The sequence below is a fragment of the Nicotiana tomentosiformis genome, chromosome 9 (assembly GCF_000390325.3).
Source record: "Nicotiana tomentosiformis chromosome 9, ASM39032v3, whole genome shotgun sequence".
Taxonomy (NCBI): Eukaryota; Viridiplantae; Streptophyta; class Magnoliopsida; order Solanales; family Solanaceae; genus Nicotiana; species Nicotiana tomentosiformis.
Window position 1 is genome coordinate 19,486,569 of NC_090820.1, and position 12,038 is coordinate 19,498,606.

Below are 12,038 nucleotides of genomic sequence, written 5' to 3' on the forward strand. Positions count from 1 at the left end.
AACTGAGAAATACTATTAGAAATACTAATAGTCTACTTGGCCAACGTTCTCCAAGTTGAAAATCACTTCTTTCAAAGTTTGAAGTGTTTGGTAAGCTTTTAAAATATAAAAAAGTATTTTTGAGTGACTCAGAAACAGTTTTTGAAAATTAAAAAAAAAAGTAGTTTCCTCCCAAAATTATTTTTTTGAGAAGAAAAAAAAAAGATTCTTCCTAGAAATATTTTTTTGAGAAGCATTTTTTAAAAAAATACACTTATAAACACTTTTTAAAAGCTTGGTCAAACACTAATTGTTGCTTAGAAGTGCTTTTCAAATTAATTAGTCAAATACAAATTGATTCTTTGAAAAAAGTACTTTTGGTAAGAAAAAATACTTCTCAAAATAAGCTGATTTTTCCAGCTTTGCCAAAAAGGCTATAAGTTGGGGGGCGACAAACACATTTTAGTTTATCTACGCATTTGTTAAAATTAAAGTTTATAAGTCAAGTGCTTATAAGCCAAAATAGACATAAAGCCATAAGTTGGGGTGTTTGGACTGGCTTGTAAGATGATCAGCTTTTGAGCTCTTTTTAGCTTTTTTCAGTGTTTGACAAAATTAAAAAAGTGCTTAAAATAAGTTAAATATTGCTTAAAACAAGTCAAAAGCAAGAAGTTGGGCAAGCCAGCTTATTATTTTTTTAGTTTAAAAGCTATTTCTGGTGAAAAGTCATTTTTTTAAACCAATCCAAACGGGCTCTACGTGTTAAAATGAATGTATAATTACTTATATTTTGTACCATGGAATTAATTGCGGTCAAAATTAAGATGTTCCTTATGATCTCCCCTTGATGTAATTAAAAATATTTCTTCCTTGATTATTCCTCTTGTAAACAAATCTTTGTTATGGAAAATGTTAATTTGTTCGCAAAGACTTCACTCGGTCCATAAGATCCATTAAGGAAAATTATTATTCCCTCCCTCCCTATTTATGTGGTGATATTTCATTTTTAGTCTGTTAAAAAAAGAATGATATTTTATATCTTGAAATAATTTAACTTTAAAATTCGATTTCGTCCTTAATGAGATAATTTATTGCCATACAAATATTTATGGCTTATTTTGGACTACAAATTTTCATTTTTTAAAATTTTTTTCCTTAAATCCTTATGCAATCAAATATCATTTTTGAGTCCAACTGCTGAAAAAAAGCAAAAAAGAGAAAAAGTCTGCATAGTGATCTCTTTTGCTTCCCTTTCCTTTTCTATAGCCCTTTTTCTCAATTATACAAACGAGAAAATTTTACATGCGTTTGTGGTAGTAAAATTGTTTCATTACATATTTACGTGGTCTAAACTCATGATGGAGTTCTATAATATGATGTCTTTTTTTTCCCATCAACTCAGCATAAAATTAAGCAACAACAACAACAATATATCGGGTGTGATCCCACAGGTAGAGTTTAAGGAGGGTCCAGTGTACACAAACCTTACCCCTACCTCGTGTGAGGTAGAGAGGTTATTTTCGATAGATCTTCGGTTTAAGCAAAATATTTTCAGAACATATTTGAAAAGTACAAGAGTAAAAATGCTATGATGAAAATCTATATCTATATATTATTAAAATGAGAGGAAAAAGCTCTCTCCTTAAGTCAAGTGGCATCATAAAAAAAATCACATGGCATAAGTAGTTAATAATTAGTTATTGATTATTGTTTTTGAATTTAAATATCTATAAAATAATAAAATAAAATATTTTATAATAAAAAAAATTGTCCTTTCAAATTGGAGAGTAGTTTCAAGTTGGAGTCTTTAAATTATTTATATCTTCTACATCTATATCTATATATAATAAAAGGAGAGGCAAAAACACAATATTAAGACAAGTGGCATAATCACAAAAAAGCCAAGTGGAATTAGGACAAAACAAACTACCTTTCTAACTAAAAAACCTTTTGAATTTTAAATTTTGAATTAATTGGTTGGTTACTCTATTTGAATTAATAAACATAGATATCTTATAATTAGCTATAATAAAAAAACAAAAAAAATATATTAAAAAAATTCTCATTTAAATTGGGGTGTAGTTTCAAATTGAAGTTTTTAAAATTATTTTAAAATAAAAAAACAAAATCTATCTATATTTATATATCTATATACCTATATACCTATATAATAAATATAGATATCTTATAATTAGCTATATTAAAAAAACAAAAAAATATATATAATAAAAGGAGAGGCAAAAGCACAATATTAAGACAAGTGGCATAACCACAAAAAGTCAAGTGGCATTAGGACAAAACAAACTACCTTTCTAACTAAAAAACCTTTTGAATTTTAAATTTTGAATTAATTGGTTGGTTACTCTATTTGAATTAATAAATATGCATATCTTATCTTATAATTAGCTATAATAAAAAAATAAATAAATATATATATAAAAAAAAAATTCATTCAAATTGGGGAGTAGTTTCAAGTTGAAGTTTTAAAAAAAAAAAAAAAAATTATCTATAATAAAAAAAACGAAAATATATAATAAAAAAACCTACCCATTCACATTGGGGAGCAGTTTCAAGTTGAAGTTCTAAAAATATTTTAAAATAAAAAACGAAAATAAAAAATAAAAAAAACTTTTAATTCAAATTGGGGAGTAGGTTCAAGTTGGAGTTTTAAAATTATTTTTTTAAAAAAATAAAGAAATAGAAAACTTTTAATTCAATTTGGGGAGTAGTTTCTTCCTAATATAGTAGTCTATATAAATAACTATTTTATTTTATATATATAAAAAAGAAGCAAATAGTTGTCACGACCCAACCTCCTTTCGTATAACGTCGTGACGACACCTAGTCTCTATGACTAGGTAAGCCTAACAAATTGCGAAAAATAACAAAACGAAAGTAGAACTTGGCAACTAACAGCGGTGGATAACTGAGTAACTAGTAACAATGTCGCTCGGTATGTACAATAACCAATACTCTATAAATACAGTCTTCCCAAAACCCGAAAAATCGTAAGTCACAAGCTACATAAGGAAACTAGTATCTCTATACACCAGAGTCTAACAAAAGAAGTACGGAAGGTAAATGACATATGAGAGAATGGAGGGGAACTCCGAGGTTTGCGGACGTGGCAGATGTACCTTAAAGTCTCCGTACAACAGCAAGCACTCTCAGCTAGTAGCGGGGCTAATAAGAAGCATCTGGATCTGCACACAAAACATATGCAGAAGAGTAGCATGAGTACACCACAACGGTACCCAGTAAGTGCCAAGCCTAACCTCGGTCGAGTAGTGACGAGGTCAGGTGTCACGACCCAAAACTAACCCCTGTCATGATGGCGCTTATCATGGAACTAGGCAAGCCGAATCATTTCCAAAACAAACCGATATTTTCATTTTAAAGATAATTTCAATGTTATTTACCATACAAACATTCGTAAAGGAGTTCAAATTAAAATAAAAGTGCGGAAGAAAAAGTCCGACATCGGGGTGTCACTAGTCATAAGTATCTACTATAATCTGTCTAACAATATCAAGGCTAACTCAGCCTCGAAAATAGTTAAATACAACTAGAGGAAGATAAGAGGGAGAAGAGCAGGGGCTGCGATCGCCAAACATCTACCTTGCTATCTCCAAGAAAATCTGCAACTAGAACACTCAATAACCGCTACCGTGTCCAGCTACACCTGAATCTGCACACAAGGTGCAGGGAGTAACGTGAGTACGCTAACTCAGTAAGTAACAACAATAAATAAAGACTGAGCAGTAGTGAAGAGCAATGAAGCATATAACGTTCATATCATAAAATCTCAGTAAAGTAAAACATGCTCTAAAAATCAGTGTTTGAATCAAATCATCTCTTTTAAACCCTGTTCCAGTAAAAAAATCATTTAAAGATATTTTTCCAACAGTTTTTTTAAACAAAGGCTCAATGCAAAGGTAAGCAAAAATGATAAAATCATAAACAGCCCCTCGGGCAAAACATCACTCATATACAGCCCATCGGGCAAACCTCACAGTCACTCGTGCCACTCGGGCATACCTCACAATCACTCTTGCCACTCGGGCATACCTCACAATCACTCATACCTCCCAGTAACTCAGCACTCGGCACTCGCACTCAGTAGGTACCTGCGCTCACTTGGGGTGTGTACAGACTCTGGAGGGGCTTCTTCAGCCCAAGCGCTAATAATCTGCACGGACAACTCACGTGCTGCACGAATAACTCACGTGTTATAATAATAAAGTATGTTGCATGCGGGCAGCCTCGATTCACACTCATCCTCATAAATCAGTCCCTCGGCCGATATCAAACATGCTACGGTGTGCAGCTCGATCCCATAAATATCCTCACAAATCAGGCCCTCGGCCTCACTCAGTCATAAACCTCTCAAGCCACTCGGGCATTTCAGTAAAACAGGGCATTCGGCCCAAAATATTTATATGCATCAAAATAGAGTCACAAAAACTGAGTTATGCGGTAAACAAGTATAAACATGACTGAGCATAGATTTTCAATCGAAAACAATGAGAGGATAGTAAGAAAAAACCCCTAAGGGTCCAAACAGCACTGGCGCAAGGCCCAAACATGGCATTCAACCCAATTTACAGAAATTCTTTCTAAAACATATAAGTATCATATAATTTTCATAAAATATGAAACTTTACAGTTGCTACGGGACGGACCAAGTCACAATCCCCAACAGTGCACGCCCACACGCCTAGCACCTAGCATGTGCGTCACTTCAAAATAGTCGAATGATACGAAATCCGGGGTCTCATACCCTCAGGACTAGATTTACAATCGTTACCTACTTCAAGCAGCGAAATTCTTGTTCTGCAATGTCCTTTCCTCGTGAATTGGTCTCCAAACGCCTCGAATCTGGTCATAAATAATTCATTTCAGTCAATAAAATTTATTGGAATTAATTCCACAAGATAATAATGATTTTCCACAAAAATCGGAAAATTAGCTCAAAAATCATCTGTGGGGCCCACGTATCGGAACTCGACAAAATTTAAAAAATCCGAAAACTCATTCAACCACGAGTCTAACTATACTAATTTTACCAAAATCCGACCCCAACTCGACCCTCAAATCTTCAATTTAAACCAAGAGGATTTTCAAATTTTCCCAACTCAATTCACTAATTAAATAATATAAACAACCATGGATTCGGGTAATGTAATCAATATTGAGTTAAGAACACTTGCCCCGTTGTATCCTCTGAAAATCACCCAAAATCGCCTCAAATTCGAGCTCCAAATCATCAAAATTGAAAATGGGACGAAGTCCCATTTTCAGAACTTAAACTCATTGCCCAGGCTTTTCTTCTTCGCGAATGCGGTCAGTGCCTCGCGTTCGCGAAGCACAAAATAGCTCCCGTCCAAATTCCCCCTTCGCGAACGCGACATCACCCTCCCGTTCGCGAAGCACAAAATGCCTCTGCCTCAATGCCTTCCATGCGAACGCGTTCAACCCATCACGAACGCGATGCTTCGTTCCCCCTCACTACGCGAACGCGACACCCCCATATGCGAACGTGTAGACCAATTGCCTGGGTTCTTCGGTTGCTTCCTCTCTTCTTCGCGAACGTGTAACACCTCTCGCATTCGCGATGCACACCCAGTCTACCATTCGCGAATGCGAAGAACAAATATTGCCAGCCTCTCAGTTCCTCTTCGCGAACGCGAGGCTCCACTCGCGAACGCGATGAAGGAAACCAGATGGTGCATCAGAAAAATTCCAGTAGAGTTCCAAGTCCAAAATCCAACCCGTTAACCATCTGAAACTCACCCGAGCCCCTCGGGACCTCAACCAAATATACCAACAAGTCCTAAAATATCATACGGACTTAGTAGAACTCTCAAATCACCTCAAACAGCGCTAAAACCATGAATTACACCCCAATTCAAGCCCAATGAACTTTGAAATTTCTAATTTCTTCAAACGACTCCGGAACCTATCAAAGCACGTCCGATTGACCTCAAATTTTGCACACAAGTCATAAAATGACATAACAGAGGTATTTCAATTTTCAGAATCGGATTCCGACCCTGATATCAAAAAGTCAACCCCCGGTCAAACTTCTCAAAAATTAAACTTTCGACATTTCAAGCCTAATTCTTCTACAGACTTCCAAATAATATTCCGGACACGCTCCTAAGCCCAAAATCACCATACGGAGCTATTGAAATCATCAAAATTCAAATCTGAGGTCGTTTACACATAGGTCCATATCCGGTCCACTTTTCTAACTTAAAATTTTCAATTATGAGACTAAGTATCTCATTTTACTCCGAGTTCCTTCCTGGCCCGAACCAACTAACCTGATATAACATAATATAGCTGAATAACACAAAAATAAGTAAAAATAGGGAAAACGGGGCTATAACTCTCGAAACGACGGGCCGGGTCGTTACATCCTCCCTCTCTTAAACATTTGTTCGTTCTCGAACGGGTCTAGAAACATACCTGGAGTCTCGAATAGGCGTGGATATCTGCTCCGCATCTACCGCTCGGTCTCCCAGGTGGCCTCCTCCATAGGTTGACCTCTCCACTGCACCTTCACTAAAGCTATATCCTTTGACCTCAACCTTCGAACCTGCCGATCCAAAATAGCCACCGGCTCTACATCATAAGTCATATCACCCTCCAACTGAACCGTGCTGAAATTCAAAACATGGGACGAATCTCCAATATACTTCCGGAGCATGGAAACATGAAACACTGGATGCACACTCGACAAGCTGGGTGTCAAGGCAAGCTTATAAGCCACCTCCCCAATCCTCTGAAGCACCTCAAAAGGCCCAATGAACCGGGGGCTCAACTTGCCCCTCTTCCCAAACCTCATAACACCCTTCATGGGTGATACCTTCAGCAAAACCTTCTCCCCAACCATAAAAGACACATCACGGACCTTCCTATCCGTGTAGCTCTTCTGCCTAGACTGCGTCGTGCGAAGCCGCTCCTGAATCAATTTCACCTTATCTAATGCATCCTGGACCAAGTCTGTACCTAAGAGCCTAGCCTTACCCGGCTCATACCATCCAACCAAAGATCTACACCTCCTCCCATACAAAGCCTCGTACGGAGCTATCTGAATACTCGACTGATAACTGTTGTTATATGCAAACTCCACGAGTGGCAGAAACCGGTCCCATGAACCCCCAAAGTCAATGACACAAGCACGCAACATGTCCTCCAATATCTAAATAGTGCGCTCGGACTGCCCGTCCGTCTGAGGGTGAAAAGATATGCTCAACTCAACCTGAGTACCCAACTCTCACTGCACGGCCCTCCAAAACTGCGATGTGAACTGAGTACCCCTATCTGAAATGATGGAACTGGGACACCATGCAGGCGAACGATCTCTTAGATGTAAATCTCAGCCAACCGCTCTGATGAGTAAGTAGTACCAACTGGAATGAAGTGCGCAGACTTGGTCAGCCGATCCACAATAACCCAAATAGCATCGAACTTCCTCGAAGTCCGTTGGAGCCCAACCACAAAGTCCATGGTGATCCGCTCCCACTTCCACTTTGGGATCTCTAATCTCTGAAGCAAGCCACCCAGTCTTTGATGCTCATACTTAACCTGCTGACAGTTGAGACACCGAGCCACAAAACCAACTATATCCTTCTTCATCCGCCTCCACCAATAGTGCTGCCTTAAATCCTGGTACATCTTCGCGGCACCCGGATGGATGAAATATCGCGAGCTGTGGGCCTCCTCAAGAATCAACTCTCGAAGCCCATATACATTAGGCACACATATCCGGCCCTGCATTCTCAGCACGCTGTCATCACCAATACTCACATCCCTAGCATCACCTCTCCGAACCCTGTCCTGAAGAACGAGAAAGTGGGGGTCATCATACTGACGCTCCCTGATACGGTCATAAAGAGAATACCTGGAGACCACACAAGCCAATACCCGACTAGGCTCCGAAATATCCAATCTGAAAAGCTGGCCCACTAAGGCCTGAACATCTAATGCCAAAGGTCTCTCTACTGCTGGAAGATATGCTAAACTCCCCAAACTCTCTGCCCGGTGACTCAAAGCATCGGCCATCATATTGGCCTTCCCCGGATAGTACAAAATAGTGATATCATAGTCCTTAAGAAGCTCCAACCATCTTCGCTGACGCAAATTAAGATCCTTATGCTTTAACAGATACTGCAGACTCTGGTGATCAGTATAGATCTCACAATGAACCCCATATAAATAATGACGCCAAATCTTCAAGGCGTGAACAATGGCTGCTAACTCAAGATCATGGATAGGATAGTTCTTCTCATGGGTCTTCAACTGGCGCGAGGCATAGGTAATCACCCTACCCTCCTGCATTACAACACAACCAATGCCTATCCTCGAGGCATCACAATACACGGTGTAAGAACCTAAAGCTAATGGCAAAACCAACACTGGAGTTGTGGTCAAAGCAGTCTTGAGCTTCTGAAAGCTCTCCTCACACTCATCCGACCACCTGAATAGAGCACCCTTTTGGGTCAATTTGGTCAAGGGCGATGCAATAGATGAAAATCCCTCCACAAAGGGACGGTAGTAACCCGCCAAACCAAGAAAGCTCCTAATCTCCGTGGCTAAGGACGGTCTGGGCCAACTTTGCACCGCCTCTATCTTCTTCGAATCCACCTGAATACCCTCACTGGACACCACGTGCCCCAAGAATCCTACTGAACTGAGCCAAAACTCACATTTGGAGAACTTTGCATAAAGCTTCTCCTCCCTCAATCTCTGTAATACAATCTTCAAATGCTGAGCGTGCTCCTCCTGGCTACAAGAGTACACCAGGATTTCATCAATGAATGCAACAACGAATGAGTCCAAATAGGGTTGGAATACACTGTTCATCAAATGCATGAACGTTGTTGGGGCATTGGTCAGCCCAAAAGACATCACCAAGAACTCATAATGGCCATATCGGGTCGTGGAAGCTGTCTTAAGAATATCTGAATCCCGAATCTTCAGCTGGTGATAACCGGACCTCAAATCAATCTTGGAGAACACCCTTGCTTCCTGAAGTTGGTCGAATAAATCATCAATACGAGGCAAAGGATACTTGTTCTTGACTGCGACCTTGTTCAACTGCCTGTAATCAATACACATTCTCATGGAACCATCCTTCTTCTTCACAAATAGAACCGGTGCACTCCAAGGTGACACACTAGGCCGAATAAACCCCTTATCAAGGAGTTCCTGAAGCTGTTCTTTCAATTCCTTTAACTCTGTCGGTGCCATGCGATACGGTGGAATAGAAATGGGCTGAGTGCTCGGCACCAAATCAATACCAAAGTCAATATCTGTGTCAGGCGGCATGCTTGGCAGGTCTGCAAGAAACACATCAGGAAAATCACGTACCACCGGAATAGAATCAATGACAGGAGTCTCTGCACTAGCATCCCTCACAAAAGCCAAATAAGATAGGCAACCCTTCTCAACCATGCGTTGAGCCTTCAAATATGAAATTACCCTACTTGGTACATAATCTACAGAACCGCTCCACTCAACCCTTAGAATTCCCGACATAGTCAACGTCACCGTCTTAGCGTGACAATCTAGAACAGCATGATATGAAGATAACCAATCCATACCCAATATCACATCAAAGTCGACTATACTGAGCAGCAAAAGGTCCACTTGGGTCTCTAGACCCCCAATAGTCACCACACATGACCGGTATACGCGGTCCACAATAATAGTATCACCCACATAAGTAGATACATGTACAGATGAAAGTAAAGACTCACGGGGCATATCCAAAAAATGGGCAAAATATGAGGAAACATATGAATACGTGGAACCAGGGTCAAATAATACTAAGGCATCTCTGTGGCAAACTGAGACAATACCTGAAAACACAGCATCTGAAGCAATAGCATCTGGTCTAGCAGGGAGGGCATAGAAACAGACCTGGCCACCCCCTGATCTGCCTCCCCCTCTAGGGCGACCCCTAGCTGACTGACCTCCACCCCGAGCTGACTAGGCGGGTGGTAAGGTAACTGGTGCTGTAGTCGGAGGCTGACTCCTCTGCTGAGATAGACCTCCATGACAATGAGGACACTGCCTCCACATATGCCCAAGCTCCCCCACACTCAAAATAACTCCATGGTGCTGGCGGCGGAAACTGAAGGTAACCCCTAGCACCGGGATGACTGGTAGAAGAACCTGGCATGGAAGAGCCCTGAACAGGTGGAGCATGGGACGAACTCTGAACTGGAAGGGCACTAAGTGATGAGTGGCCCTGATGAGAACGGTGAGAACTATGGCCAGATAATGCACCCCGATGCAATGGCCGAGCTGACTGAGCCTGCCTGAAATGACGACCTCTACCGTGCTGGAACTGACCCCCAAAAGGAGCACCGCTGAATCCACCCTGACCACGAGGCCTCTTGGCCTCCCTCTCAACCCTTTCTTGACCGCGAACCATCTCAATCTGTCGAGCAATGTCGACCACCTCATCAAAAGTAGCACCCGAAACCCTCTCTCTAGTCATAAGCAACTGTAGTTGATAAGTGAGACCATCAATAAACCTCATGATCCTCTCCCTGTTTGTGGGAACCAACCAGATAGCATGACGGGTCAAATCGGAGAACCGCATCTCATACTGTGTCACAGACATATCACCCTGGCGAAGCCACTCAAACTGTCTGCGCAGCTTTTCTCTGCGGGATTGAGGCACAAACTTCTTCAAAAAGACCACGGAGAACTGCTGCCAAGTAAGGGGTGTTGCGCTAACAGGCCTACGCCTCTCGTAAGTCTCCCACTATCTAAGTGCAACCCCAGAAAACTGAAAGGTAGTGAATGATACCCCACAAGTCTCCAGAATACCAGCAGTACGGAGTATCCTCTCACACCTGTCCAAAAGGTCCTGAGCATCCTCTCTCTCTGTGCCACTGAAAGGTGGTGGCTGAAGTCTCCCAAACCTCTCCAACCTATGTTGATCATCCTCAGGCATAGAAGGAACCACATAATCCTGAGCAACATCAACTGGCTGGGTTGGTGGTGCCTCCGGTGTCTGAAGTCCTTGAATAACCTGCTCGGGTGTGCGAGCGACGGGAGTCTAAGTGCCTCCCCTGGCCTGAGAAATAGCTGCGACCGTCGAAATGGAGACCACCTAAGCAAGTCCAGTACACGCTGTCAGAATCTGAGCTAGGGCCTCCTGAAGGCCTGGAATCACAATAGGCACAGGTGGTGCCTGAGCTGGTGCATCAACAATTGGAACCTGGTCCTGATCTGGGACAACTGGTGGATCTGCAGGTACTTCCCCAATTATTGTACGGGCTGCACCTCTGCCCCTACCACGGCCTCTACCGCGGCCTCGGCCTTTCGCGGCCCTGGCTGGTGGTACTGTGGTTGGCCCTCCTGATCGGTAGTATGAGTCCTCACCATCTGTGAGAGAATGAAACAATAAATGTTTAGTTACTAGAATCAACAGATTCACACGACAAGAATTCAAGAATGTGGAATTTTTTCTTAAAGGTTCTGCAGCCTCTTGAAGATAAGTACAGACGTCTCCATACCGATCCGCAAGACTCTACTAAACCCTCTCATGACTCGTGAGACCTATGTAACCTAGGCTTTGATACCAATCTGTCACGACCCAAAACTAACCCCTGTCGTGATGGCGCTTATCGTGGAACTAGGCAAGCCGACTCATTTAAAAAACAAACCGATATTTTCATTTTAAAGATAATTTCAATGTTATTTACCATAAAAACCTTCGTAAAGGAGTTCAAATCAAAATAAAAGTGCGGAAGGAAAATAGCCCGATATCGGGGTGTCACTAGTCATGAGCATCTACTACAATCTGTCTAACAATATCAAGGCTAACTCAGCCTGGAAAATAACTAAATAGAACTAGAGGAAGATAAGAGGGAGAATAGCAGGGGTTGCGATCGCCAAACAGCTACCTTACTATCTCCAAGAAAATCTGCAACCAGAACACTTAATAACCGCTACCGTGTCCAACTACACCTGAATCTGCACACAAGGTGCAGGGAGTAACGTGAGTACACCAACTCACTAAGTAACAACAATAA